The sequence below is a fragment of the Manis javanica genome, chromosome 3 (genome assembly GCF_040802235.1).
Source record: "Manis javanica isolate MJ-LG chromosome 3, MJ_LKY, whole genome shotgun sequence".
Lineage (NCBI taxonomy): Eukaryota > Metazoa > Chordata > Mammalia > Pholidota > Manidae > Manis > Manis javanica.
In genome coordinates, this window is record NC_133158.1 from 14,201,710 (window position 1) to 14,228,510 (window position 26,801).

Here is a 26,801-nt window from a genome sequence, read left to right on the forward strand (position 1 = left end):
CATGTCCTGGCGGTAATGCGAAGGCCCCGGAGGAACACGACTGGATCCGCATTTTGGAAGAATCATGCCTAGCCGCTCTGTGCACAGAACGGACTGGAGGGGTTGGAGGTCAAGAGGAGAATTAGGCTGTGGTGGTGGTGATCCGTCACCAGGCTGGGGGCAGTGGCACAAGAGTTGTGCGCTGGCTGGGGAGCATTTAGAAATTAGAGGACTTGGTGATAATTCAGATCTCTACTCACCAAATAAGGTGGCAGACTGAATTTAACAATTTCGGTTGCCAGTGATAACTGATAATCTGCACTTTCCCTCGTACTGTAAAGACAGTTATACTTCTGTGTGTGTGTGTGTGTGTGTGTATGGAACGTCATCTGTGACCCTGTGACACCATCTTTCCCCAAAGACCCAAAGTTGATGCTACATCCATGCCACACGTAGTCTCTGCCATTGTTCTTTATACTGTTTTTAAGGTCCCTCATGTGACTTCCTCCAATAAGTATAACTAGGATCTGGTGTTTTGCCTTGAACTGGTGGTTTAAAGTGATTTAGCCCACCATGTTTTACTTTAGCCTTGGCTATTGAGACATTAAGGATGACTTTTTCTATTAGGCTAATATAAGTATATTAGCCTAGGGGCTTGACCAGTATGTCTTTCCTTCTCTAAGTTTAATTTGTATTGTTTCATACATGTTTCTTTATGGTTGTAAGTGGCCTCCGAGACTGTTTGGAAGAAGAGATATATAAAATAATAAATACACATTGCCTATCTGAAAGTGAGGTCACAAAGTCCAGCTTCTAAACCAACTCCCTCCTGACCTGTCACCAGCCCTGATGTTTCCCCACTGGACCCCCTCTCTGGGTCAGGGCACCATCTTCACAAGGCTCTCGAGAAGCAGACATATGCTGTTTGGGAGGGTAACTTTTCTGCATTTATCAGTAAGTCAGAGGCGATCAGTTTATTGAATGTAATGTCTGCCACTTAGCAGGCTGTAGGGCTTGGAAGAGATGAGAAATAAGACAGGGAAGTCTTGATAGAGACTTGGAGGGTAGGGACACTTTGGAGGCTGGAGTTTGTGAAGTACCCAGGACAGATCTGAGCGGGAGGCCCTGGCAGGAGAGGTGGAAAGGCAGAAATCTAGTCAGAGGAAGGAGGGCTAGAGTGTGCCATTCCACCTTGCTTCCCGCCGTTGTGTTGACACAGGTCAACCAAGCCATGCTTCTGACTAAACAGCAAATTCCAAATACAGTAGTCCCCTGTTATCCAAAGGGTGTGTCTTCCAAGACCCCCAATGGATGCCTGAAACCCTGGATAGCACTGAAACACATATATACTATGTTATTTCCGATACATGCATACCTACGATAAAGCTTCATTCATAAATTAGGCACAGTAAGATATTAGCATCAACTGATAATGAAATAGGACAATTATAACAATACACTGTAATAAAAGTTGTGTGAATATGGTCTCTCTCTCTTGGAGAGGAAGCCTCACTTTCTCCTTTCCAAATGACTTCATTACATTTCCAATAGCGGCGGTTCATTCGTTGCATGAAGGCACTGCCGTTTCAGGAAGCTTCTGCTAAAATGTGAATGCACCTCAGTGCGACAAGGCTGACATCACAGAAGCATGGGCCTTTGAGTTGGAAGGGAACTTGGAGAGATTCTGGCTGGGGAAATTTAACCACAGGGAGACTGAATTAATCCGACCAAAGTCACCAAGCCAGTTAGTGGCAAAACTTGGATCAGAACGCAGACCTCTGGCTTCTAGTAGCAGCTCTTCCATACCATGTGGCTGGAGGTCACTTGACATTCACTTTTTTTTTTTTAAGTGACATCTGAGTGAAAGGGAATGAGATCCAGGGTGAGTGCATTTTGATACAAAAAGAGCTGAGAGACCAATAGTAATTAAGTGGACTTTCTTATGCAGATCTTGACCATTTTTGTGAACGCAGGTTGTGTCTACGGAAAGTTGTCCTTTATCCACCCCAGCCGATTTTGGTAGGACCACCTGAACAAGAGCCTCAAGTTGCTCACCTCCCCACCGCTGTGCACACAGGGGAGGGCGCATGACCAGGCCTGGCCCATCACAGTTCTCCCAGTCTGTTTTGTAGATATCAGTACAAGCAAGGGGTAAGTTCCAGATCCAACCAGAGTCCCTCCATGAAGGGGGAGGCATGAACTCTCCCTTCAACTGCTAGAGGCCATCTTTCTCACGGCATTTGAAAGAGACTAAATATGAAGCCACCACAGGAGAAAGCAGAGCCCAAAACAGGAGTGAGCAAGGAGAGGAAGCAAGGAAGAGGAGGAAGGGAGGGAGAAACAGGCGGAGAGAGAGGAGACTAGGAGAACACAAGAGCAAGCAAGCATCTGGAAGAAATAATCTGAGTAACTGGATCCAGCTATGCCTGAAGCCAGATGCACTCCACAACTTTTCAGTTTGTGGGAGCCAGTAAGTATCTTTTATTTTTTTCTGTTTAAACTAGTTCAAGTTGAGGTTCTCCTGTTAATCTGTGAAGATCATGGTTATACTATAAGCTTTAAATGTAAATTATCCCACTTGATTTTTCTCAACCACTCTGTGAGATATGTATTATTATGATCATCATTTTATGGATGTGAAAATTGAGGCTTAGGGTTGTTAAGCAATCGGCCTAAGGTAATAGACTTTTATGAAAGCAGCCTATATTACTCTTTATATGATTCTTTTTACCTGCTAAACCCTTGCTCTTTAAGGACTGAGGCTGAAAGGCCTGGACATGAGCTTCATCCTTTCGTGGCATAGTGAGGCGCTAGCTGTCCTCTTTGCTGACTGTTCTTAACCTGGTGTGTTCACACTTCATTAGCTCATAGATAATGCTAAGTAGGTACGATAACTATACTTGGCCACATGAAGTGATTATTTGAATTGCTGTCTGGGCATGTACCTCACTCAGCAGTCAGAGGCAGGCTGGTCTCCAGCTCTGTGTGCATGGACGCCGTGCCAGGCGGCCTTCTCTGGCACCACAGCAAGCCTCACGACCCTGAACCATTCTCCTCTGAGGTCAGTGTGTGGCGCAACAGGAAGCCCGTGGTCAGCATGTGGCAACTCAAATAATATGCTCCACCAGTGTGAGGAAGCCACAACACAGCACGGAGGAAACATTCACCAGAACTTTCTACCTCACGTCTGCTGGGCAAGACAGCTGCCAGAGCTGGGATTTGAACATCACCTCTGAGTTCACCAGCGGGTGCTCCCTGGAGGATCATGTTAAAAGGCAGGTGGGCTGTGACCAAGGGGGCCGCCTATAAACACCAGCTTAAAAGGCCTGACTCTCCCTGACTCCCCAGCACTGGGGCCGGACGGGGACACACAGATACTTCCTCGTCTTCTCTCTGTCCCCTCTGAGAGCACGCCACGTCCTGCACCTCCCTAATGGAGGCACCCAGCCACGTGGGGCGTGAGCGGACTGCTTCTTGGATCAGCTCCTTGGCTGACTCGGGGTGCCTGCTTCGGTTTGCCTCCCATGTTTCTGCAGAAGGACGGTCCCTGCAAGCCATATGGTCCAGCACCACAGGAAGAGAAGTCTGGGAGGTACCGTTCCTCTGACTTGTGAGCACGTTTTGCCTCTGATGTCTTTTTCCTGAATGCGTTTCAGCTTTACTCCTCTGATTCTTTCTCTCCCATCTGGTTTCTATCTGATCCAAGCAGCTGGTTTCCCCATTTAAAATAACACACTTACCTCTTTCTTCTTTACATGCCATGTTTTCAGTTCTGAAACGCTTTTTCATATGGACTGAAACAGATTGGATTTTTTTCTTCTTCAAGAAAGGAAGTACCTGTGTTTTGATCTGGGTGCATGCGAATTCGCTGAGCAGAGCCACAGGGACTCACAGAACAATCGCAGTGGCTGTCTTTGCCGCCCTGGCTGGGATGGCATTCCACAGTCTGCGCTCTGTGCATGGGGAGACCTTAAGCCATGACTAATAATAGCAAAGCACAGTATATGTAACATGGTCAGCCCTGTATCATAAATATTTATAAAGACCACAGGAACCTCTCTCCTAATGCAAAGAGAAGTGCCCAGTAAGAGCTGAACAGTATGTGTTGGGTGTTTTTGGAAAATGAAGAATAGATGACTTTTTTCCAAATGACAAAATGTAACACACCACACACACAAACACACACACACACACCACCACCACCACCACCACCACCACCACCACCTTCTGAATTGTAAAGTAGCTGGGAAAGCAAAGCTCTAGAATTTTCTCTGCTGACTGAGAGTGAGGCAGGACACGTTACCATCGGTGATGGAAGAATTTATTCCCATTTTAAGTAATGTTTATACTATCCAACCACACCATAGGAGCAAGGAATACAGGGAGAACTTGGAAAACAGAGAGGTTCCATATTCAGGACAGTGACTGCTTAAATGAGAGGCGAGGGGAATGCACTGGCATCAGGAGAATCAAATCCTGATCCACTATTTGCCAGCTGTGTGATCTGGGTATGCCTAGATTTCCCAGCTGTCTCAGGGCCTTTGCATATGCTGTTCCCTCTATGTGCAAAGCTCTTCTCCTGGTTTGCACGGCAGTTCCTTCAGGTTTCTGCTTCAACATCACCTCCTCAGAGAGGCCTTCCCTACCACCCCATCCATGCAGGCCTGGCCATTTCCTGGCTTATTTCTTTTCACTGCATGGAACATCAGTTCTTGTTTTTGTTTTCTGGTTTTGTATGTGTCTCACCCTCTGGTTTCGTAAGTCCTCCCTTTCCAATTAAAAAAAAAAGTCTATTTTTTTGGCAGCTTTTGGCTTATAAAAAATTGAGTAGAAAGTACAGAGAGTTCCCATAGACTCCATCAAACCCCTTCCCTAAATTCCCCTTATTAACATTTTCAGTAGCATGGTACGGTTGTTACAACCCATGATGAACACTATTAACCAAAGTCCACCGTTTATTAGGACTTACTCTTGGTGTTGTATAGTCTATGGGTCTTGTCAAATGTTTAAGGACATGTGTCTACCATTTCAGTATCATACAGCATAGTGTCACTGCCCTGAAAATTGCCTGTGCTTGACCTAGTCATCCCTTTCTCCTTTGAACACCTGGCAACCATTGTTTTTTTGGTTTTTTACTGTCTCCATCGGTTTACCTTGCGCACAGTGCCATGTAGTCGGGATCATACAGCATGCAGCCTTTCAGACTGGCTGCTTTCATGTAGCAATTGGTTTCCTGCCTCATTTTTTAACCACTGTTTTCCCAAGTTCCTGGGGTAGGAAGTACCCAGTATTTATGGAATGAACAAATGAATGAGCCTGAAGTTGTCCTAATTTGTAAAATGGGTCTATTTCATAGCGTTGGGTGGGGATTCATGCAAGTAACCCATAGGAAGAATTTAGTTAGCGTATGGCTGCTGGAAAGCCCTCAAAGGCGGTGGTTGCTATTTTTCATATTCTGGGAGCATAATCCAAGTCCTGGTGATGCCATTGTGCCAGTGGAGAGTGTTTAGGTGTTGACAGTTTGGAAAACTCAGTTCTTTCAAAGCTCTGGCAGGTAAACCACAATTTCCCCATCAGACTCTATCTCAGGACAGCCACCCCCCTACAAAATTACAGGACCCTTAAGAAGTCTCAGTAAGCCGCTGCTGACTTAGGATGTCGCTGGTCATTGTTTCCAGCACAAAATGGTTCCACAGTTTGCAATTATTCTGAGAGATGCTCCTTTCAAAATGACTCTGCGGCTCTGTGTTTGAACTTCTCCTATTTCTTTCCTCCTACGCGCTGTTTAGTAACACCAGCTTTTCTTGAGGAAAATCCTCACACAGTGCTTCCAGTTTTACTTCCTTTTGCCATGGAGTGGAAACTCTGATGGCTTTCCCAGCGGGAACTTGATGAGACTGGCCTGGTTGTAAAAGTGTGGCCTGCACGTGCGAGGTCTGTATATTCTTAAACTCTTCAGCCTTCTGAAAACACCAGGTTGCTGAAACAACTTTTGCAATGGGAAATGTGAACAGTGTTCCACAGGAGCATCTATGCCTGCATTATTTTGAATGCTTTTGGGAAATGGAACATTTCTGTGGCTTGCTTAGGCCAAGATGAAGTTGTGTCTTCCATTCCCATGTTTTGTCTCTCTCTCTCTAATGCTTGGAAATGGCCCGGTGACTTTCACATGATACTTTGGCATTTTCTGGAGTGTTAAAATCATTGTTTTATGTAAATTCAGTGCAACTTTTTATAGGTCTTCAATGGCTTGTGCCTGAATTGGCTACAAACATAAAAAGCCTTTGTCATTTTAACTGGGGGAACAAAATTTATCTTTTTGCTCTGGAAAGAAGAAAGTGCTACATCCAAATTAACAGGGTGATGAATTTTAAAATACATTCCCTTCATGGGAGAGTCTTATCATTTTGATAGGCTGTTAGTTCTAATAATTTAAAACTACAGTTCTAGTTTTGCAACTTTAGACCTAAGTGGGATCTGCTCCTGGGACTTGGCCTGCTTGAAGGTCAGAAGGTGGGAGCAGTTGTCTATGGGTTAGAGCAGGGGTTGCCAAACAATACTGCTTATAGGGATCATTTGGGTACTGGGTGCTCATTAAAAATGCAGATGCTGCCCTCCACCCAGATTTTGACTTAATTGCCTGGGGTATAGATGAGTTTCAAAAGTCTTTGTGCATAGGGTTCCCAGAAATGTACTGGCTTAGTGCCTTTTAAACTGACATTGACAGAGCATTGCTCTAAGAGCTTTGCATGTATTCACTTATTTAATCCTCACAACCACCTTGGGATGTGGGTATCCTTGTTATCCTCATTGCATAAGGGAAGAAATGGATACAAAGGAGTCATGCAGCTCACCCCAGGTCACACAGGCCCAACTGGCTGAACCAGAGCTGGGTTCACACTCAGACAGTATGGAGCTAGAATCCAAGCTTTCTCATGGGTCTTCACTACCTCCTTCCTTTGAATCTGTGTGATAATTTTGTTTTTTGTTTTTTTTTTCACTTTTTGCCTGAATGAAAATTTGCATCTATCTGTGCAACTCGTTCAGTCATTAAATAGAGCAATTAATTGATTCTATGAAATAGGCATATAGACACAGAACCACTTAAAAAGAAATGGACGGGCCCGTTAGAATGGCTAGTAATAAGCATTGGTGAGGATGTGGAGAAACTGGAACCCTGGTGTATTGCTGGTAGGAATGTAAAATAGTATAGCCACTGTGGAAAACACTTAGGCAGTTCCTCAAAAAATTAAGCATAGAATTGCCATATGATTCAGCAATCCACTCCTAGGTATATGCCCAAAAGAACTGAATGCTGCAACTTGAACACCTTGTACACCAGCATTGAAAAGTTGCATTATTCACAAGAGCAAAATGCTGGAAACAAATGCCCACCAATGGCTGAAGAGATAAACTAAAAGTGGTATGTCCATTCAATAGAATATTATTCAGCTGCAAAAAGGAAAAGGCGATTCTGACCCTTGAAAACATATGCTTAGTGAAATAAGACAGATACAAAAAGACAAACATTGTATAGCTCCACTCATACGAGGCACCAAGAAAAGGCAAATTCATAGACACAGAAAATAGAAGGGAGATCACCAGTAGCTTGGCAGGAAGAGGGAGAGGATAACGGGAAATGATTGTTTCATGACGCAAGTTTCTCTATGGTATGATGAAAAAGTTCTGGAAATTTGGAGAGTGGTGATAAGTGCACATATTGTGAATATACTTAACACCACTGGATTGTATACTTAAAATGGCTAAAATGATAAACTTTATGTTATGTGTACTTTCCCTCAAGAAAAAAGGAAAGAAAGAAATGGATGAGGGAGACCACCACCAAAATGAGGAGAGGCAGTGAGGCAAAGGGACTTGGAATTTGATTCAGGTTCTTATCTCAGCTCTTGGCATTTCATCCAGATGAGAGTCCTTATTGTTACCCATTTCAGTGCATGCACAGGTATAGCTGGGATAACTTCAGAGAGACATCGCTGAAACCAGCAAATGTTTGTCTTTCTGTATTGAATCAAAGCGTTAACATTAAAAAACACTAAAACTATTTTAAAACATTAAATTTCTAACAAGTCCTAAGCAATACAATGCATTCAGATGAAGAAAGTCCCCCTGATTGTTGTAAGGGGTTTACCACACTGTTACTATGACTACAGGGGTTTTGTAATGAGCCATTCATAAATACAGGCACCCTAGTCTTGGCTCATTCCCGGCGTGTGTTATTGGAAACAGAATATGAAACGTTGACCTCCAAAATGATGAACCCTTGCCATCTCAACTGACACAGTCGCTTGTACATTGTATCCAGCTAAGGGTTTGAGCAAAGAGAAACATTTCATAAAGCAGTTTGTTGTTCCGGCCTGCTGAGGATGAGTCAAGTTCATAAGAGCCCAGTTCAACATGTGTAACTAGATATGGAGATCAAAGAATTAATACAGACCAGCCAACAAAACGTTACTGGGCACGGGGACTGACCGGGACTGAATTCATCATGAGCCATCATGTTCAGAAGACAGATTTCATGACTTGGGAATGAAGGAGTGGCCTCAGGTTGATAAAGGGGATGATCGCACTTCAGGAAGAGGAAAATTATATCCTGGTAGGGTTAACTGTGAGGGATAACAGAGCCTACAGGCAATTCTAGTAAGTACTTTTTTCCACATGGTAGATAACAAGCTCACAGAGCCTCTGTCTTCTTATGTAGGGCACTTACAGGGTCTTTTCAGCAATTCAGTTGAAGGAGTAATGTGCTAATCTTTGAGTCAGATTATGTCTTCTTAGTGCTAGTGTCAACATCTAGGTGGCTAGTGCCTGCCAATCAATAATGCTGATGAGAACAGCTAATCAGATAATTTAGGAAACTCTTTCCTCATAAAAAACAAACAAAACAACCAAAAACCAAAAAAAACCAGTATCATAGAGGTGCAAATTATTGAGTTGACTAAATGGACAGCCCCAAAGCTGTTAACTTCCTTTTCCTCCACAGATGTGCCTCTGGTCTCTGTTCAGGATACAGGGAAAGTAGAATACTATTCATTTCTCAAGTCTTTCAAACTAATCATATTTCTCTAACCACTGCCATCATTCAAGCCACCCTCCACTTTTTTCCAAGCCATGAGGCTACTGCAGTAGCCTCCTAGCTGGTCTCCCCAAGTCCAAGTTTGCTCCCCTTAATTCAGTTTCCACTTCCCAAATGGAGTGATCTTTTTAAAATGGAGATCTCATCACTTCACTTCCCTGCCGAAAACTATCAAATAGCATCCCATCCCATTCATTGTTCTTATAAAGCTTTCAATATTTACTAGGGCCTGCTGGAGGTACTCCCTCCCTGGCAATCTGGTGCCTGGTACTTGGTCATGCCCTTGAAGCCCTGCACCTCACCACCCACCTTCTCATTCCCTGTCCTGCTAGCAACAGCCACACCAGCCTTCTTGCAGTTCTCTGGACTCACCTGCCAGTTCCCAAACTCAGAGCTTTGGCCAATGCTAATCCCTCTTCCTGGAACTGTAAATGGAAATACACTTGCCATTGGTTTTGAATTAGCTACCTCTCAATTCACAGCCCAACTGGTATGCTATGTTGTCAGAGATGCCTCTCTGGGGCAGCTCATCAAAATGATATCCTCTGGGGCACTCCCTCATTCTCTCAGATCTGTTTCCTCTGTAGCACTTACTACAGTGGTTAACAATATGTTTATCTGAGTAATTATAAGCTTAGTGTCAGCATATAAGCATAAAAGGGGAAATGTGCACCTTATTTATTAATGCTTTGGAATCTAGCAGATAGGTAACCTGGTACATGGCAGTTTCTCAATAAATACTTGTTGAATGAGAAATACTCCATCATAGCCTTCTCACTGCAGTGAGATGTCTTATAAACAAACCACAGGCATTTTTTAGGTTTCTGAGTTAGTTTTATTAGTGTCCAGAGTTAAATTCTAAAATCAGGACATTGGGGGCAATTTGTTTAATCATTTAACCTTCATTTATGTTTAATGTGACTTTCCCAAACAGATTTGGAGCTATGCCAGTGTTGTAAATAGATTTATAAAATTTGCATGATTAAAATGTACACAATATTTCCCTGTTTTTCTGCTTTTATTATTCTGCTCATCATGACCAAGAATCAGTCCAGGATTTGGCTGCAAGAGGTGTGGAAATGAACCGAGGACATGAACAACAGTCGACGTGGACCCCCTCAGAGCTCCCATTAGACCCACAGTTTCAGGGAAGCCACCACAGGAAGTACAGCGAGAAAAGGCAGACGATACAAAATGTCTTTGCTAACCACTACTTAGGCTTTTAGACCCTCCTTGAGCAGCGCAGCCACACTTGTTTCAAAAAATACCCCCTCTACTCTTAAAGCTCTCCAAGAGAAAGGAACTCCACTGTCTCCACAGGGATGAGGTGAAGACGAAATCAGATAATCCACAGAAAGGATTTAGCAAAACGGTCGTCACATAGCAAGTGCTCAATCACACTGTCGGCGAGGGTGGTTACTACGCAGCAATGCCGGGTGAGCATCTGTAGCCTTGGAACCCACACTGGTTACCTTAGAGCGCTTGTGGTCAAAAAGTGTTTGATGAGTCAAACCTAGATTCCCCTACCTGTCATTCAACTGTCTTCGTATCCTTTTACTATTTCCTCTGCTTGTCTTAAAATTAGGCAATTGGAAAGCAGTGAGTAATCATTGACGGCAATGCCTAAGGGAGTTGGGGTGAACTGTGGGAGCCCAGCAATTAGCCAAATAGGCCTAGATTTTCTCCTTTCTATCCTCGACCTTGTTGTTTGGGTAATTGCATCAATTCTACACTTCGTTTTGCATGTTTCCCCAGAGTCTCAGCTGTGCAAAAGGGGATATCCTTTAGTGATTTCCTTTGAATGGCTTTCCATCTACGGAAGAAGAGGGCCCCTCTTGTTCAAACACAAAGGAACCATCCATCCACCAAGACCTTTCTTCTCTGTGAAGTATCTCTTGAATTTCAAAGGAGGACTTGGAATTTCTGGGTCCCAATCCCAAACTGCAGAACTGCCCCCAGAAAAGCAGCTTATTTTCTTTGTCCTCTAAGACCAGAAAACACTACAGGAATGAAATAAGCGTTCTTATTTTTCTTGGGTTCAGAAAGGGACCAGATTCCAACCTGCTAATGCTTGCCATTTCACAGTAACCCAACAGTTTATGATAATCAGCTCAAGAATACATTTTCCTTCCAAACAAGGATAAGGCTACTAGCGGCAACAGCTGTATTTTGCTAGTCAATCCTCATGTCAAAGATTTACAGTTTTAAATTCTGTCACTTGGTTTGCCAACTGCTCCTCTTCCTGGAGCTGCCCGGTTGTTTCTGGGGCCTTGAAGTGGTTTCCTAGCTATTTAAACTCCCCCTGCATGACAATGCGACCTTAGAGTCGGACTGAAGAATGGAATCCCCTGTTTATATCCACCAGACTTCTCTCGCTCTCCTTCTTTTAAACATATGCAGAGTCATCGCAGAAACTGGAACCAGATTAAAAGAAGTGCTGGCTTTTAAGGCCACTTTGAAAGACGGTAAAGCTGGGAGCCTGCTTCGCGCTCTCACCCTCACCCTCTTTCCGTGTTATGTGATTCATTTGCCCTAATCCATCACCGATTCATCATGCTCGTCCGTCAGAACCTTCAAAGCAAACCCCACAGCTGCTTTTGCCATTTATCAGTGGGAAATAAAAGAGAAAGGGGGGGGGGGGAAAGTAAGGAAAACCCATCACTTCGTTCCAGGGCCTGGGATAATGGGTGTGAAAACGGGGTGGAGGGTAAGCTTATCTAATGAAACCCAGAGCCTTCCTAGGATGTGAGTTCTTGAACAAAGGATTATAGCTGAGACCGAGAGCAGCAGCCAGTCTGCAGGAAAGCTTCAGGCATAAAGCCTAACAGAAACAAAAGCGTTAGTGGGAAACTAGAGGAATGTGCACAAAATGATATCCACTTGAGAGAGGTTTAATACCTACAGATACTTGTGGAAATTTGTGCTTTGTGACCAGTCTCTCAGCTGTGCAATCTAACATAGGTGCTGGGGGGTGGGAAGCAAATATCTGAGCTTATTGTCCTTCCTTGCAGACTGGGAAATGACTGAACCAGTCATTCACAGTGCTCACGTGCATAACATGCCTTGCAAATCACCTGCCATGGCGGCTGATGCATGTCTGTCTTGAATGTGATGCACCGAGGTTTTAAATTCTCAGACTGAAAACGCAAGGGCTGAGACTCAGTTTCAATTCTTAGAGTTCTGCCTATATTTATAATCCATGTGAAATGCTCTGCAGACAGGTTAATCTCTCTGTGATAGCAGAAGGTAGCAACTACCTAAATTTTCATCATTAAAGGCATAGCATATAGTTATTGAGAAGAATGAGGAGGGTAGGGTGCAGTGGAAATATTGCGGAATGTGTTCCATACTGTAGGAATATTCAGCAATAAAAAGGAACAAATTCCTGATACGTGCAATGCCACGGATGGGTCTCACAAACAAAAGACTGAGTACTGTATGATCTCATTTATAGGAAATTCTAGAACAGGAAAAGCTATTTTATAGGGAAAAAAGAACATTAGTTGTATCTGAGGATATAAGAGTAGGAATTGACTGGTAAAAGACACGAGGAAAGTTTCTGGGATAATATTAACATTCCCGATAGGCATTTGGGTTATGCAAATGTATTCATTTGTCAGTACTCCCTGATGTATACCTAAGAGTTATGCCTTTGTCAAAACTCAGGATATTTACTTAAGATTTGTGCATTTTATTATATGTATATTTTACATAAAAGAAAAAAAAACTAAACTAATACTGAATTCTAGCAAATGATACACTTGCTCAAGTAGTTAGGTGAAAGTGTATTGGTGTTTCCAATTTTCTTTCAAAAGAACCAGAAAAGAATCTGGTTTGACAGACGGCTTGAAGGAGGGCAGATGGATAGATGGCTGAGAAAGCGAGCCCAATAAAACATGAATGGTAAAACCTAGCTGGTGAGTGTTCATAGGCATTCACAGTAAAATTGCATCAACTTTGCTTTACTTTGAAATGTTCATAGGGTGTTGGAGAAAAAAATGAGGAAGCTTTTTTACATCATATGGACTTACCTCCAGTTTTATCTTTCAGCTACATGAAAAAAGCACCACTACGCACAGTCTGATACCAATTGTAGAAAAAAAGGAATGTGTATGTGCATATATAGGGAGACCCTCGAAATGGATTACCATAGAGATAATATCCTAGAAACAGTTCTCTCAGAGGAGGGGAGGTAGGGATGAAAGCACATATTTCAAACCATAAGGTAAATCAAATCATTTTATACTTTCAGACTTTGTATAGGTGAATGGATCACCTATTCAAAGGAAAAAAAAACAACAACCAAGAACAAGGATTTCTGTCTGAACCAGCTCAAATATCCACAACTGATTCCCTTTGCATGGCTGACACTTGGAATTTATTTTCTTAACATCCATTGGTTTGGCCAGTATTCACTAGTCTCTGTGTGTCAGGCGTTGTGCCAGGCTCTGTGGACAGAGTGAGCGACAAAAGCCAGAGGTGGTCTTTGTCCCCTTGGAGTTTCTCGACTGGAAGGTGCATTTCCGTTGGTGACCTAACCCGGTCTGGGTGGGGTGGGATGGACTGCGGAGGGCATTCTGGGCAAGACGCACAGTTTGTACAGAGGTTCTGCAGTGGGAGGGAGCACATCGTTCAAGCCCCTGAAAAGCCAGGATAGAGAATCAGAAACAGAGAGGGCTGAGGTAGGAGATAAGGATAAACCAGCTGGGACCAGACATTCTGGATATTGATCTTTATCCAGTTACTTAACGTCAGAAATTTTTTTCTGAATGTCCTTTGTATGCCACAATGCATGCCTTTTCTCTTGGTGTTAGCAAGTGTTTTTCAGAAGTTTTAAGAGATCATGGAGCAGAACTTGTTACACCTCCTCCCAGGAGGAATGAAGCATTTCAGTAAGACTTCCAGTATATCAGATGCTTACATAACCTCGTCCTTTCCACCATAGGACACACTGGCTTGACTTCTAAGCGCCAGGACCTACATTTCTTCCCCGGAGAGCTTTCTCTGGCTGTTCCTGAGGGTACCCTAGAGAGCTAATGCCCACTGAGCAGCCTTCAACCAATGACTGATGAGCACTGGTATATGCACACGCCGGCGTATCAACACTGGGCTCTCACAGGCCTGCACCCTTTCCTCTCAATGGGACCTGTGGAGAGGGCTGGCTTGTATGAGTTCAGGTCCACATTTTGGACTTGGCTAAGATCCCATGTCTTTAGAGCTTCAAGCCTCAGTCTCATCAGAGGACCATGTATTGCTTGTCATATTTTCCTCTCAAGAACACAACTAGTATTTCTTTGATCTTTAATCCCACTAAATATAACCACAGAAGACACACTCACTTAAAATTTGTATTGGCTTCCGTTTTCTATCAAGATGTTCGACTAACTCATACTAGAAGTACGTGATCGCTTTATATACTCCTGGTTCTCTTAAATGCACGGCTACCAAAATTCTTGAGCTTATCAAGAACCAAATGAACAGATATCTGCCAAGTAGTCTGACTGGAAAAAAAAAATTACTTCATTTGACTAATTATATCTGAAAGACCTTTACCTGTAAGCCTTTAAGCGAATAGGCCTGGTATAGCGAATTTTCCACATCCTGCCTTTCATTCTCTGCTTGTTACTTTTGAAAAAATCAGTAGTTTTTTTTTTTTTTTTTTTGCAGAGACCAGATGTGAAGAAACCAGATGTGAAGAAATCTATGGCAAGGTGAAATTTTCTAATTTGGACTCTGCCCTTCTATTAAGGTGTCACTTCCCTTCCTTAGGAAGAATGAGGCCATTCTAGGGTGGGTCTTTGTGAATGACTCAACCTCAAACGCCTTCAGTTTGGGAAGTCCAAGTACCAAGATAATTTTCATGCTGGGATTACTTGTCCAGATGGTTTGAGTGCAATTTTCTTGGCATGCTCGTAAGAACACAGGAATTTTCAGGGGAAACCAGAGAACATAGTAGGGAGGAGAACGGGCGGGGGAGTATAAGCCATGGCCGAGAAATCAGAAAAAAGTCTTGGATTCCACAAAATGGCACTGGTCAGCTGAATTGGAAGCAGTCCTAGTTGCATTTGGCAGTGGTCTCTCTCTCTTTTCTCCAAAAGCACACACTTGCCCTCTTCTCAGTGGGAGTTACCTGGCTCTCCTAACAGAATGGAGGAGGAAAGAATGGAGGGAAATTTGCAGTGCTGATGGAGATAATAATGAAGTGAGCAGAAAGCGTCATCCACCAGCAGCCCGGGGGCAAACCCCGAAATGCCTGCGCGGGGCGCTGAGCTCAGCGGGGAGGGAGGCCTGTCAAGGGAGATGGCATCTCAAGGAATCCTGTTAGACCTGGAAACACAGCATGGACAGGTCACTCTTTGAGAGCCTCACTAGCCAATTTTTAAAAACTGGGATAAAATGTGGTGGGCAGAACTCTGAGATGACCCCCAGGAGTCCCCTGGTATATATAGCCCTCTCCTAGTCACTCAGTCAAACCCTATTGTAGGCACTGTTGTGAAAGCATTTTGCAGAGGTAATTAAGGTCCCAAACTGGTGGACCTTATGAGAGGTTATGGATCCAGGTAGACCGGACACGGTCACATGAGTCCTTTAAAAAACAGAAAGTGGCAGAGACAGAAGCGAAAGAGATATGTTTCTGCTCACCTAGAAGAAAGTAAATGCCCATGTTGGTGAAATGCCTACAGAAGCCGTGTGGGAAAGAACTGTGGATGGCCTGGAGCAGCTGAGAGCGGTTGCTGGCTGACAGCTAGTAGAAAAACGGGGCCCTCAGTCTTACAACTTCAAGGAAAAGAATTCAGTCATCAGTCTGCTCAGAAGACGACCTATAGCTCCAAATGTGAAGCCAGGTCCCACCTGACGTCCTGACTTCAACCCAGTACGACCCTGACCCGACTCTAGCCACACTATGCCCACCTACACACACCGAGAGAACACAGTTGTGTTATTTTAAGCTGGTAAGTTTGGGGTGATTTGTTACCCAGCAATGGCACCTTCATAAGATACCAGTTAGAATCATAGCCAGAGGGCAGTGTGGGATGGTGATCAAGAGAATGCATTATTTCCTCAAACGTCCTTTCTCTCACTAACTAGCTGACTAGCTGTGTGACTGTGAACAGATCACCTAAACTCTGCAAGTTTCAGTTTTCTCATGTGTAAGCCAGGTTAAAATAATATGAAAATGAAATGAAATGATGTGTATCAAGTTCTAAACATGATGCATGGCACTTAAAAAGTTAGGAGTCAGCAGCAGCCCTGGTTTGTTGTAACACTTAGCCCATGTTGGGCACTATACTTAACAGAATTGATCTTCATGGAAACCCTGCGAGGTTGAAATTATTCTACCCATTTCACAGATGGGGAAACTGAGGCTCAGAGAGGTTCAGTTATGCAACTAGTTACCGGAGGACTCAGGATTAAAATACAGGGCTCTTTGGCTCTAAATCCACTCTGCTGAACCTCTTAGCATTTTAAACTTTATTCATGGCGAAGAAGTCAAAGCTCTCTATATTCTTCTTAGGAGGAGAACCAAAGCGACAGGTTGGGATTCTGAGCTGCCAAGTCTTTCCAAATGCAGCCAAAATGATCCCCAGCGCTCTAGCCGTGGTCTCTGATCCGTGCAGGCTCTCTCCTGGGCTCCCCTGCCCTTTGTTTGGGTGCCCCCTGCTTATCCTTCAGACCTCAACGCCTACATAACTTCCACAAGAAGGCCTTCCTGACCCCACAGACCAGACCGGATCTGCCTGAAAAGAGTCTTGCAAAGTCCTTCCTCTTTGTCAGAGTTCTTGCATGCAGTTCTTAGGTACTAGACCAGGGGTTCTCAGCCGGGAGCAGTTTTGTGTCCCAGGGGACATATGTCTGTGTCTGGACACATTTTTGTCGTCACGACTGGAGGGGATTGCTGCTTCCACAAATAGGTCAGGGATGCCACTGAATAGCTGACAGTGGGCAGGACAGCCCCCATAATGAAAACTACCCGGCCCCCAATGTCAAGTGTGCCAAGATTGAGAAACCCCACCCTGTAGATACACTACATGTGTGTTTAAAATAAAAATAAATTCACATTGTACATGCATTTTTTTTATCAGTTGCTTTTGCAAGCTAAAAGTAATTTCTGAATATTTATTTACTCATATCTAATATGTGTTTCCTTCTAGTGGGCTGGTGCCTACAGGAGACGAAGAATAATTCTATGCACCATTTTTGTAGAGCATCATTGTTTCATGACTGCATGTCATTAACATCAAATGGCTGTACCGTAATTCACTCAACTAGTAATGTACGGCTAGACATTTATATTGTCCCTTACCCCCTTTTCTTTTCTCTCCTCCCCTCTCTCTCTTTTTTATTTGCTATCGTAAAACCATCATCATGAACATCTTGGGGGCTTAACCTTTACACATGTCCCTGGTGACTTCTTCAGAACCAATTTGGCCCTTACTGCTTCAGAATCACTCTGTGCCACTGAATTTAACTAAGATCACATGGCCAACAGCAGACCCACAACTGTTTCCAGTGAAAACTCCAAATCTTTGCTCTCTGCTTGTAACACTGACAGGAGAGCCAAGCTTGTAAGAGAAGTGAGACAGGACAACCAATTCTCACTAGGGACATGGTTTTCACACTGCCTCAACCTGCCAGGGCCGGCCAGCCTTTGGCAGGCAGGAACTCTATCACCTTTTCTACCAGAGGCTTCCAAAAATTCTCAACTTCTTTTTGAGCTTCCAGAGAAGATTCTTGACATGCATAGAGAATTAAAGAAGGAAAAGATATGCTCGTTGACAAATTAAAGCAGCAAATGCCAACTGTCTGGAAGTCATCCCTTCCAGAAAGGTGAGAGCCCAGTGGAAGCCCTAAGTAAACAATCTAAGGAGACAAAGAAGGTGTTTTCTGTGCTCAGGAAATTCAGGAATGATCTGCATCGGATTTTGCAACCTTTCTAAGAGTTTGAGTATAATAACCATAATAAACTTACTCCTGGAATGGTCTCAGAACCAATTACCAGGTTCTTTGGTCTACAGCAAAGATGGTTATAGAGCCAGCCCACACCAGGTTAAGTCTGGGGAAGCTGCGTGGGAGAGGAATGGGGTTGGAATGAAGGTGCTGGAAACGGCATGGCATATTTGTAAAGATGCCAAAATGTTCCCATTCTCCACTCTTACAATACCTTGACTAGTGTCAACACTTTGAACTTGAAACATTCTCCAGGTGAGCACAGGACACACAGAGAAAGTATGTGGTTTGGTCAAACAAGGAACACACCTTGCAAATGTGAAAGGTGACTTCTGGCATCATGTTCTCAGGACATAAGGGCTGAGATACAGAAGCAGGCCCCCCAACCCCAAAGCATTTAAAGTCATGTGCTTTTCCTGGGCATAAAGCAGAAAGAGTCCAGGGAAGGGAAGAATGTTTGGTTCATGAAATATAAAGCAAAGCAAACAGTGTAGGTTGGAAAGGAATTGTAGTTTTTTAACATCGTGAAAAAGAAAAGATGATAAATCCATTTAGAATTGACAGGAGCAGCCGTGTGAATAATCCAAAAAGCATTTCTCTAAGTCCTGAGAATGAATAATGTGATGTCTTGCCCCAGCATATTTCTCTTTCTAAGTATGTTGCCTGGAATTTACAGTTAAAATGAATGAGCATTCCCTGAGTGAATGGAGAAAGGTGACCTGTACGTCAGGCCGCATGTAGAAAAGCTTGCAGGGGTCAAATGTTTCTGCAGATAACTTACACAGGCATGACCGGATGTGCTATTGTCTAGGACTGTGTGCTGAGGTAAAAAGCCCTTGAATTCACTATTGTCCATTGATAATTTGGGTACGGTCATTCCATGCCTTGCCCCCTCCTGACGACTGAGGGGGCGTTCTCTGATCTAGAGTACATTCACTCTCTCTCACCACCCAGTTTTATTTATTTTTATATATATATTTTACCACTAGCTAAAATTATCTTATTTAATTTAAATTTTTTAAAAACTTAAACTAGAACATAAGCTGTGAAGTTCAAGAACTCCTCCATTTGTTCACTGTAGGATTCTCTATGCCTAATACAGTATTTGGCACAGAGTATGTACTCAGTAAACAGTTGCTGAATATATTGACACATTTTCATCTGACGCACTTTCTAGGAAGGAAGTCAGGGTTCTCTGAAGAATTGGGTCCCTCCAAATGATCTTCTACCCTCATCTCCATTCTTTTTTTTTTTTTCCTTTTTAAGAACTAAGGTATAAATTATACACAGAGAATTCATCTCTCTCAGTGTAGAATTCTGCTGGTTTTGACAAATGCCTACAGTCATATAACTAGCACAATCATGATATGGGGTGGTTTCTGCCCTGCCCCCACACCCAACCAATTCTCCAGGGTACTTAGTAGTTAACCCCTCTCTGCCCCTGGGTCTGGCAACCACTGATCTTATTTCTGACCCTATATTAGCAAGCCTTGTGCATCTAGCTTCTTTTACTGAGCATAAGCATTTAAGATTCATCATGTATATTAATTTATTCCTTTCAATTGCTGAGTAGTATTCCATTGTATGGATGTACCAAGTTTGCTTATCCCCTCCTCACTTGAGGGACATGACCTCATCTCTTCTTATATGGAAAAGTTTTGCTCTCTTAGTGACTAAGAGTAGGGGTCTTGGGGTCAGCCGGACATGGGATTGAATTTAGGCCTGACGCTTCCCAGATGTGTGACCACTGGGCAAGCTGGTAAAATACTATGGCTCACTTTTTGCAGGAAGAGTAGTGGAGATCATTTATATAAAGTATTTAGCGCAAAGGCTGGCAAATAATAAGTGCACAATAAATGGGAACTTCAATATCTTTCAGGGGGAGTGGAAAGAGATTTTCCTTCTTCTAATCACCAATTTTTAGTCTTTCATTCATTATTTAACCAGTCTGAACCTCAGTTTCTTGTACTGAAAAATGGGGGTAATAATACTTAGTTCATTGAGTTACTTTGCAGATGAACTGGGCCAACATATGTAACTATGCTAGTGTGATGTCACCTGGCCCAGAGGAGGCACTCAAGAAATAGCAGTTAGAATAGAATAGGCAGAGAACACTCGGGTAATGTCCTGTTGCATCTTCAGGACCTGCATGAATTAGAAGGAAACAGGGCTGTGTAGGTGGGAGGGAGGGGACAGGTTCAGGAGCCAGACTGTCTGGGACTGATTCACTGCTCTGCGCTTCCTAGCTGAGTGGCTCTGAACAAGTTACTTGACTTCTCTGTGTCTCAGTTTCCTAATCTGAAACATGGAGATAACACCTGGGATTACCTGAGATAATGGGTGTCAAGTGCTTAGAACAGTGCCTAGTTTGTAGAGGTCAATAAATATCCTCTATACTGGTGCTGCTGGGGGTTACATACCCCATGTGTCTGGCTCTCCTGGACCAACCTGAGCATTAGGGGTTTGCATCACCTGAATAGCACAGCTCCACGCACAATATGGAAGGTCAATGCATGTTTGCCGAATTGAATTAATCCGAATAACATATACCCCTTTGGGTCTTACTATGATCTTGGTTTTTATTATACATTTTGGAATGCAATGCAAAGCAATATTTCAAAGGATATGTTCTGTAAAACTATCAGTGACGAGATTCAAAAAAGCAGAGAATGCATATTACCTTACAAGAGGCCTTTGTTTAGGACAATAGTGTAGAAATTTTCACACTGGCACCTCTTTTGGAGAATACCATCCTTGATTCTTCTGAAAGCTCTTCAGCGGTTTGCATGTGTTTTCCTCCAGAGAGGAACAAACTGAGTTTTTGTGATAGCTTGGCAGCCTTTGGAAACCAGCCTTATCTGCTTTCTGACTCCAGAACTGGGCTGCTGTGTGACTCCAGATAAAATGATTGCCCTCTCTTGGCCAAAAGTGCTCCATCAACCACCTTCGTGCATTGCAGAGTACATCGACAATTTTTGTAAAAGTTGCTTGATATCCATAAAGGTGGTGGTGTGCATTGGAGATGGGGGAAAGCATTATAAAAGTTACTGCCATTTATTAGAAAAGAGTGAGGGGGTTTAGACATTATTCGGTAAGAAGGTAGGCTTGTGTAGACTAGACTACTCGTGCATATCAAGTTACTAAGATCTCACTGAGGTCTGCTTCTTTATTCGCTCATTTAGTTTACACTTGTGAAACACCTGTTGTGTTGCCTAGTTATCAGTGAGACAGACTGCCTCCTGGGTGGGCACACACTCCTCGGGGGGCATTAAGGCAGGTTTCACATCACATCCTGCTGGCCACTGTGAATGCTCAGGGGATGCTTAGGATCAGAACTCACCCAACTGAAGAGACTCTCTGAACTTCGGTGGAAACTGCTGGAAAAGAAGGCTCACTGTTTCTTTCTGGACAGGATGTCGGAAGCAGCCTCTGGTGGCCATCCTGCCACCCCGAGCAGGCTAGCTGGCAACGAAGCCAGTAGAGAGGAAGCTCACGGAAGAACAGACAGAGGGAACCGAGGGCCTAGAGACAGAGTCGGAGGCCTGACTGCAGGTCTATCCAAAAGCCATGCTTCTGCTATCAATGTGTCTTTCTGTTGATGACCTTTTCACTTTTGTAAGCCATTCAGTCCCCACTCTCCAAGGGTTGTAACAGAAAGACTCCTATCCGATAGTATAACCACTTACGGGTTACGAGATCTTAGGGCTACTTAACCACTCTGTTCGGCTGTAAATGGGAATAATTATTTATAATGTGTGATTTTGCTGTAAGAACTAGAAATGATACTAGTACAGAGGAGTGCATGAAGAAGCAGATCTGTCTCAAATGGCATCTTCCCAGGGAGGACCACCCTGACCCTCCGATCTGAAAGGTCTAGGCACTCTCCATCTCACTAAGCCTGCATCATTTTCACAGCGCTTATGCTCTATCCACGGCAAAGTGATTCATGCCACTGCTGCAACACTTGGGCTCCCTGAATCTGCATCTTTTGCTCTGTAACTTTGTAGGCACCTACCATTCTGAGTCTGGGCTCCAGCCTGTCTTTCTTTGATCAATGGGATATTATTGCACTCCTCATGTAAGCAAAGACTCGAAAAGGTTATGTGTATATTCACTTTTTCTCTTGTAAAACTGGGCTGTTCACCTTTGCAAGTCTGTCTAGCCATGAAGAACCTGGGCTGGCCAGTTGGAGGGATATGAGAGATACAGGGAATGAATGGCCTAGTTTGCTCCAGCTGACCCTGCATGAACAACCTGGCCAGCTGCCCACCACATCTGTGAATGAGAATACTGGACACTAAAAGAACCACCCAGCGTGACTAGCTGATCGCAGAATGAGGAGCCGGAGACATGCTTATATTTCTAAGCCACAAAGAGTTGGGGTGGTCTGTTACGCAGCAAAAGCTACCCGATACACTAACACACCATTCGTTAACTTAATTGCTATATGCACTCTCTCTCTCTCTCCCCCAACTGGACAGTGAGTCCCAAAAGGGTAAGGATTTTTATCTGTTTTGTTCAGAGCCGTGCCCCGTGTCTAGAACATAGCCTGGCAGATACTGCCCGTCCGAAGGGGCACTTGAGTGGATGTTTGACAAATGGTAGCAATTAGAATGATAATGTTAAATCTTCTTACTCCAGAGTAAACATTTTTTCTCAGGGGTTTCTGTTATTTTTCCTGCTGATATTGTCCAGCAAAGGGGACAAAGTAAAGTGCTTCTCTTTTGAGTATATGTTGGGGGATGAGAGTTGGCAATGATGTCAAGTAACAGCTTCATCCTTTTTCTTTGCAAAGTGACTTGGGCTTGTGGGTATTAGGGAGACATGGCCCCAGGCTCTTCTTTTGTTAGCTCTGCATGTGCCACCCTAGCAGCCCCTGTGGGTGTAGCTGAGCTGATATTTATGTATGCAGGTGGAGCAAAGAGACTTGCTACCAAGGGTCCAGAAGGCAGACTTAGAGCAGAGATCATTTTCTTTCAAAACAACCAACACATCTGAAGTAATCGATTAGTTATTGGATTGTCTGCTTTACTGATCTCTTCTCTACCAGCCTGTAAGTTCCATGAAGGAAGGGACTCCTTATACTTTATTCACCACAATACCTGCACCACCCACTACAGTGCAGGCATTCAGATCTACCTGGGAATGAATCACGACTTTGTCTATTTGAAGAGTGTAAGTGTCTTAAACGGCAGGACTGTGTCTTTCCACAAACCTGCAGGGAGCACGGCACTATGGTGGCACTTCATAAAGGCACAATTACTCTCACTTTTGGGCAAATAGTGACAAGTAAAATTATATTGAGCCATCACTGTGCAACAGGCATGGATCTACACATGTGACGCATGAGTCTACTGTGGACGGAGGTGCTACAACATGTCCTGTTATACGGATGAGGAATCAGAAACACAGTAAACCTCTCCTGGAAGACCGTTACACCCCTTGGGCAAATCACGCTCCCTCTGAATCTCTGCCCCCCTATCTGTAATTTAAGGAGGTCAGGTTAGAGTAACGCTTCCTCCTTTGTGTTCAAAGGAGAACTATCCATGTGAGATGTTCTAGGGGACAAATAAAGCCTTTTGTGGTGAGCGGACTTGCGAGCCATACCACATCCCCTTGGCCCACCTTATTTCACTGTAGCTGTGTGGAAACTTCCACGCACATTGGCAGAGTTTCATGTCAAGTGTTTTCTCAGCGTTTCTTTGCCACACTGCCTCCAAGCTTTCCGCAGAGCTGTGCAGGGCTGCTCTGCCAGCAAGTGGGCGCAGTCTGGGATGTGGGGGGCACAGAATTTCCCAGGGGCAACCTTCACCCTAGGGAAGCTTCGATCTTTAACAGGACAAATTTGAGGCACATTTTTTTTATGGTTCCTCAGAGGTTTTGCAGCAATATTGAGTTCCAGTTACTCACATTTGGAACTGGCTCATTAGCACACTCTTACAGGCTTTTGTGCTTCCTCTGTCTCATTCTCCCCACTCTTTCATTTTTGATCACTGAATCAACTCCCAAGTAAGTTGTATTTGAATCTGAGCCTTTGTCTCTGCCTTTGGGGGAATTTCAAACCAAGACATCTGGTCAAATCACTAGAGAAAACACTGCACGTCATGCTCCTCTTTCAGACATTCAAAATGCCAACGAACATACTCAGAGCTGAGAAGTCCTGCTGTGCGGTAAAGGGGTCCATCCAGCTCTCGTTCGCTCTGGGCTCCCCAAGCTCACAGCCCACAGGCATGTTCACCCTTACGATCTTCCAGGGTTCCCCAGAAGTGTTCCATGAAAGAGGCTTTCAGCAATGCTGGGCTGTACAATCCATCTTCTTCCTCAAACTGACAGGTGGGCACAGTCACCACATGCCATTTCCTGGCACAGAGCCAACAGCTAAACAGAACTCCCTGCACAGGAGATGTTTCTTAGTGCCAGGGGGCAGAGCCTCCAGACAGGCCTCTCCAGAAACCCTCTCTTTGCCTTTTCCTTATAAACGGGGTGGTCAGCCTGCTGGTGGGGCCAGGCGTGCTGGGCTGACGGGGCTGGGGGTGCAGGGAGCCCGGATGAGGTGGACAGGAAATGGATGCCAACCAGGCAGCTGCCTCCCCACGCTCTTCGGCTAACAAGAAGCCATGGGAGAATTTAATTGGCATGAGTCCAGAGGGGACAATTACTTTCTATGGTGGTGCAGAGAAGGGCCCTCGAGAGACCCAGCAATGGCAGGGCCAGGGGTATGTGTGTGGAAACCTGAGAACTGGGCTTGGCGGTGGCCTCCCAGTGGAGGCCGGTGGGTGGGAGTGGAGAGTGACCAGCTGCTGACAACCCTCCTTCCCCCCTCGAAAGCTTGCATTTAAGTAATAACATTTGGGTTCTTAGATTTGGGGGATCAGATTTACATGGGTTTGAGAGGAATGCTTGAAAATGTTATTACTCTCTTGCTTAAAATAATGAAACCAATGAAAATAATAACAATAATGGTAATACCAGCTTCTGAATTCTTTGTGGAAGGATGAATACATACAGACTTTCATCAAATCCTTTATAGTCAATGATCAGTCTCTGTCTGCGTTCCTCAACCATGGCTACTGGTCCTTGGGGCTGGGCAGTCTCTATGGTGAAGGCTGTCCTGTGCCATGGGCGAGTTTCACAGCATCTTTGGCTTCTACGTACTACATGCCAGAAGCATCTTTCTATTCCCAAATTGTGACAACCATAAATACTTTCAGACATTGCCAAATGTTCCTATAGGGGCAAAGTCAGTCACAGACGGGAGTTACTAGCCTATGTGCAGTAGAATAAAATGCTTAAAGCACATGTTTCCAGCCAGGGTGTCTTTGTCCAAATTATGGCTCTGCCAGGTATTAGCTTCATGACTTTAGGCAACATATTTACCCTCTTGGTGCCTCAGTTTCCCCTTCTGTACAATGGGGACAATAACAGACCCTGCCTGATGGGGTTATTGTGAAGACTGAATAAGTAAATACATGTCTGTAAATAAGTATTTACAAACTGTCTAACATAGTCTGGCACATAGAAATCTCTCAATAAATGCAAGCTGTTATCATCATCATTCTTTCTTTTTTTTTTTTTTTGCTTTTCCACCTAGACTGGAAACCTTTTAAGTGCAGAGACCAAGCCTTTATATTTTTAAATTCATGATGTCCAGCACTGATATACCATAAAGACTGAGTTCAGGAAGACAGGGAAGGCAGGAAGCAAAGAAAGCAGGAGCTTAGCAATGAACTTCCAGTGAGAAGACCTGAGGGGAAAATGAAGACCCTTCCCCAGATAGCTGGCCTGTGCACCAGACCCTGGGGATGGAGCTCTTAGTTCAAACCAGAGCCCCTAAGGGAAGAGGGGGCAGAGGAGAGGTTCCACATGGAAAACCAGGGGATGTGTAAAGGAATCTGAATGCAAAGGTTCTAAGTGGTCACACAGGTGCTTGGGGACGTGCCTGACACTTTTGGGCCTGGGGGCTGCAGGTGGGCTCTGTGCTGACTAGAAGTGATTGGTAGAGTGTACAAGGAGATGGAGAGCCGGAATGTATGGTGTCTGTGTGTGCTTCAGAAGGACTCAAGTAGGCTCACCGCATATTTACTCCATTCACAAAGCTCATTCCTAGACTTGGGGTAGGAGGCCTTATATCCAGAGTTGAAACAATGCAGCAGAAGGGGACAGGGCTTCCCTTGGCCACCCAGAGCAGTGTCTACCTCTAAGTTCTGGGACAGGGGACGGCTGTGGAACAGCACTGTCTAGCTGGACTTTCTGCAGTGTTGGAAATATTCTGTGTTTGTGCCGATGGTAGTCAAATGTAGTCACGGAGCACTTGACTTGTGTCTAGTGGGACTAAGGAACTGAAATTTAAATGAAATCAAATTTAGGTTTGAATAGCCACATATGGCTAGTGCCTACTGTACTGGACAGCACACGTCCAGAAGAAACCACATGCTTCTGGATACTGAGCCTCTCCAGGGACATCCTGAGAGATGGCAGGTTCACTGTTCTCAGTGGAAAAGGGTAAAGGTAAGTCCCTCTGACTCTCCACTCACATCCACCTGCTAGACAGGTTAAACACTGTCCTGTTCTGGACCTTTCCACTTTCCTGGGCCTCTAGGAACCTGATGGAAGAGAAAGCGAAATAGACAGAGGAAAGCGTGAGAGTGACAACTACTCTACTACTATTACTGCTATGATCACTAACAATGCTTACGGAGCATTCAGAATATGCCAAGTACTTTCCCTTGTCTTTCACGGGCCATCTCTCCCTGGGTAAGTCTACTCATTATTCCTGTCT

At 44.1% G+C, this 26,801-nt stretch overlaps 1 long non-coding RNA gene across 5 annotated transcripts in view; it reads left to right on the top strand.

Annotated features, from left to right (window-relative positions):
* Positions 1 to 2,919: 2,919 nt before the first annotated feature.
* LOC140848318 (uncharacterized) overlaps positions 2,920 to 26,801 on the top strand; it is a 33,882-nt gene continuing 10,000 nt past the window's right edge. The window contains exons 1-3 of one of the 5 annotated variants that reach the window (XR_012128957.1): positions 2,922 to 3,571; positions 14,741 to 16,026; positions 17,227 to 26,799. This is a non-coding gene — a long non-coding RNA (uncharacterized lncRNA). Of the gene's footprint in view, positions 3,572 to 14,740; positions 17,197 to 17,226; positions 26,800 to 26,801 lie in introns of those variants that run through there. The other 4 variants (XR_012128956.1, XR_012128953.1, XR_012128955.1 and 1 more) reach the window with 4 other exon arrangements.